We start from the raw sequence: 4282 nt of genomic DNA, 5'->3' as shown, positions 1-4282 counted from the left end.
CGGCCAGGTCTACCCTGCTCCGGTCCGGGCTGCCAGGTCTACCCGCCTCCGGTCGGGGATGCCAGGTCTACCCGCCTCCGGTCGGGGCTGCCAGGTCTACCCGCCTCCGGGACCGGTCCGGGCTGCCAGGTCTACCCGCCTCGGCAGCCGGCTGCCAGGTCTACCCACCTCCGGGACCGGTCCGGGCGTCCAGGTCTACCCGCCTCCGGTCCGGGCTGCCAGGTCTACCCGCCTCCGGGACCGGCAGGGCTGTCCGCTTGACCCGCCTCGGCAGCCGGTCGCCAGGTCTACCTCGCTCCGGCGGCACTTGGGCGTCCAGGTCTACCCGCCTCCGGTCCGGGCGTCCAGGTCTACCCGCCTCCGGGACCGGCAGGGCTGTCCGCTTGACCCGCCTCGGCAGCCGGTCGCCAGGTCTACCTCGCTCCGGCGGCACTTGGGCGCGCTGGTCTACCCTCCTCCGGTCCGGGCGTCCAGGTCTACCCGCCTCCGGGACCGGCAGGGCTGTCCGCTTGACCCGCCTCGGCAGCCGGTCGCCAGGTCTACCTCGCTCCGGCGGCACTTGGGCGCGCTGGTCTACCCGCCTCCGGTCCGGGCGTCCAGGTCTACCCGCCTCCGGGACCGGCAGGGCTGTCCGCTTGACCCGCCTCGGCAGCCGGTCGCCAGGTCTACCTCGCTCCGGCGGCACTTGGGCGTCCAGGTCTACCCGCCTCCGGTCCGGGCGTCCAGGTCTACCCGCCTCCGGGACCGGCAGGGCTGTCCGCTTGACCCGCCTCGGCAGCCGGTCGCCAGGTCTACCTCGCTCCGGCGGCACTTGGGCGCGCTGGTCTACCCGCCTCCGGTCCGGGCGTCCAGGTCTACCCGCCTCCGGGACCGGCAGGGCTGTCCGCTTGACCCGCCTCGGCAGCCGGTCGCCAGGTCTACCTCGCTCCGGCGGGACTTAGGCGCTGTTCCGGGGTGGCGGGTAGACCTTTTGTCCCCAGCGCTACTTCCAGCAGCCGAAGGGGTCGCTGTTTTACGCTGCCTCCAGTTACGTCATCGTAAAAGTCGGCGTGGTTGGCGCTCCTCCCCGGTGGGCAGAGCCTACGTTCTTGCCGCTGTCCGGGAGCGATGAACCGTATCTCCATATTAGGGGAACGGCATAGCAGCTAGGCTCCGGAGGGGAGCTAGCGAGGCGGAGGTGGCGCCCGCGGGTCTCCCGGCGAAGTGGAGCGCTGGATCCCGCGGGGGAGGGAAGGACAAAGACCGGCAGTTGGCAGTGGCCGGCACTCGAACGCGTACGGCCGGGGAAGACGGGGCACCTTCCCCGGTCCCGGAATGGGGACCCGATGAGGACAGGGAATCCTGGCGGCATGTGCCGCAGGATTCGGCCGGGGAGTGGAGAGCCTGCCGCGGCTTTCCTCGGCTCCGGAGGGCCCCCGATGATGGGCTGGGTGAGGAGAGCGGCGCCTCACCCTTTTTCTCCGGCCCTAAGCTGGAGCCCGCCGCGGCGCGGGGGAGAGCGCGGGTGGCCGGTGCCGGTGGCCGGCCAGCCCGGGGGGGGCGGCGGGCGGAGGGTTCCCGAGCCGGCGTCGGCTCGTTCCTCCGTCCCGGAGCAGGGGTGCCGCCGAGGAGGAGAGAGGGTTGCCGGCGGGCGAGGCGGCGTCGCCTCGTCCTTTTTCCCTCCGGCCCTAAGCCGGAGCCCGCCGCGGCGCGGGGGAGAGCGCGGGTGGCCGGTGCCGGTGGCCGGCCGGCCCGGGGGGGGCGGCGGGCGGAGGGTTCCCGAGCCGGCGTCGGCTCGTTCCTCCGTCCCGGAGCAGGGGTGCCGCCGAGGAGGAGAGAGGGTTGCCGGCGGGCGAGGCGGCGTCGCCTCGTCCTTTTTCCCTCCGGCCCTAAGCCGGAGCCCGCCGCGGCGCGGGGGAGAGCGCGGGTGGCCGGTGCCGGTGGCCGGCCGGCCCGGGGGGGGCGGCGGGCGGAGGGTTCCCGAGCCGGCGTCGGCTCGTTCCTCCGTCCCGGAGCAGGGGTGCCGCCGAGGAGGAGAGAGGGTTGCCGGCGGGCGAGGCGGCGTCGCCTCGTCCTTTTTCCCTCCGGCCCTAAGCCGGAGCCCGCCGCGGCGCGGGGGAGAGCGCGGGTGGCCGGTGCCGGTGGCCGGCCGGCCCGGGGGGGGCGGCGGGCGGAGGGTTCCCGAGCCGGCGTCGGCTCGTTCCTCCGTCCCGGAGCAGGGGTGCCGCCGAGGAGGAGAGAGGGTTGCCGGCGGGCGAGGCGGCGTCGCCTCGTCCTTTTTCCCTCCGGCCCTAAGCCGGAGCCCGCCGCGGCGCGGGGGAGAGCGCGGGTGGCCGGTGCCGGTGGCCGGCCGGCCCGGGGGGGGCGGCGGGCGGAGGGTTCCCGAGCCGGCGTCGGCTCGTTCCTCCGTCCCGGAGCAGGGGTGCCGCCGAGGAGGAGAGAGGGTTGCCGGCGGGCGAGGCGGCGTCGCCTCGTCCTTTTTCCCTCCGGCCCTAAGCCGGAGCCCGCCGCGGCGCGGGGGAGAGCGCGGGTGGCCGGTGCCGGTGGCCGGCCAGCCCGGGGGGGGCGGCGGGCGGAGGGTTCCCGAGCCGGCGTCGGCTCGTTCCTCCGTCCCGGAGCAGGGGTGCCGCCGAGGAGGAGAGAGGGTTGCCGGCGGGCGAGGCGGCGTCGCCTCGTCCTTTTTCCCTCCGGCCCTAAGCCGGAGCCCGCCGCGGCGCGGGGGAGAGCGCGGGTGGCCGGTGCCGGTGGCCGGCCAGCCCGGGGGGGGCGGCGGGCGGAGGGTTCCCGAGCCGGCGTCGGCTCGTTCCTCCGTCCCGGAGCAGGGGTGCCGCCGAGGAGGAGAGAGGGTTGCCGGCGGGCGAGGCGGCGTCGCCTCGTCCTTTTTCCCTCCGGCCCTAAGCCGGAGCCCGCCGCGGCGCGGGGGAGAGCGCGGGTGGCCGGTGCCGGTGGCCGGCCAGCCCGGGGGGGGCGGCGGGCGGAGGGTTCCCGAGCCGGCGTCGGCTCGTTCCTCCGTCCCGGAGCAGGGGTGCCGCCGAGGAGGAGAGAGGGTTGCCGGCGGGCGAGGCGGCGTCGCCTCGTCCTTTTTCCCTCCGGCCCTAAGCCGGAGCCCGCCGCGGCGCGGGGGAGAGCGCGGGTGGCCGGTGCCGGTGGCCGGCCAGCCCGGGGGGGGCGGCGGGCGGAGGGTTCCCGAGCCGGCGTCGGCTCGTTCCTCCGTCCCGGAGCAGGGGTGCCGCCGAGGAGGAGAGAGGGTTGCCGGCGGGCGAGGCGGCGTCGCCTCGTCCTTTTTCCCTCCGGCCCTAAGCCGGAGCCCGCCGCGGCGCGGGGGAGAGCGCGGGTGGCCGGTGCCGGTGGCCGGCCAGCCCGGGGGGGGCGGCGGGCGGAGGGTTCCCGAGCCGGCGTCGGCTCGTTCCTCCGTCCCGGAGCAGGGGTGCCGCCGAGGAAGGAGAGAGGGTTGCCGGCGGGCGAGGCGGCGTCGCCTCGTCCTTTTTCCCTCCGGCCCTAAGCCGGAGCCCGCCGCGGCGCGGGGGAGAGCGCGGGTGGCCGGTGCCGGTGGCCGGCCAGCCCGGGGGGGGCGGCGGGCGGAGGGTTCCCGAGCCGGCGTCGGCTCGTTCCTCCGTCCCGGAGCAGGGGTGCCGCCGAGGAAGGAGAGAGGGTTGCCGGCGGGCGAGGCGGCGTCGCCTCGTCCTTTTTCCCTCCGGCCCTAAGCCGGAGCCCGCCGCGGCGCGGGGGAGAGCGCGGGTGGCCGGTGCCGGTGGCCGGCCAGCCCGGGGGGGGCGGCGGGCGGAGGGTTCCCGAGCCGGCGTCGGCTCGTTCCTCCGTCCCGGAGCAGGGGTGCCGCCGAGGAAGGAGAGAGGGTTGCCGGCGGGCGAGGCGGCGTCGCCTCGTCCTTTTTCCCTCCGGCCCTAAGCCGGAGCCCGCCGCGGCGCGGGGGAGAGCGCGGGTGGCCGGTGCCGGTGGCCGGCCAGCCCGGGGGGGGCGGCGGGCGGAGGGTTCCCGAGCCGGCGTCGGCTCGTTCCTCCGTCCCGGAGCAGGGGTGCCGCCGAGGAAGGAGAGAGGGTTGCCGGCGGGCGAGGCGGCGTCGCCTCGTCCTTTTTCCCTCCGGCCCTAAGCCGGAGCCCGCCGCGGCGCGGGGGAGAGCGCGGGTGGCCGGTGCCGGTGGCCGGCCAGCCCGGGGGGGGCGGCGGGCGGAGGGTTCCCGAGCCGGCGTCGGCTCGTTCCTCCGTCCCGGAGCAGGGGTGCCGCCGAGGAAGGAGAGAGGGTTGCCGGCGGGCGAGGCGGCGTCGCCTCGTCCTTTTTCCCTCCG

The sequence above is a fragment of the Numenius arquata genome, unplaced genomic scaffold, assembly GCF_964106895.1.
Source record: "Numenius arquata unplaced genomic scaffold, bNumArq3.hap1.1 HAP1_SCAFFOLD_316, whole genome shotgun sequence".
NCBI lineage: Eukaryota > Metazoa > Chordata > Aves > Charadriiformes > Scolopacidae > Numenius > Numenius arquata.
This window is presented reverse-complemented; position numbering follows the sequence as displayed.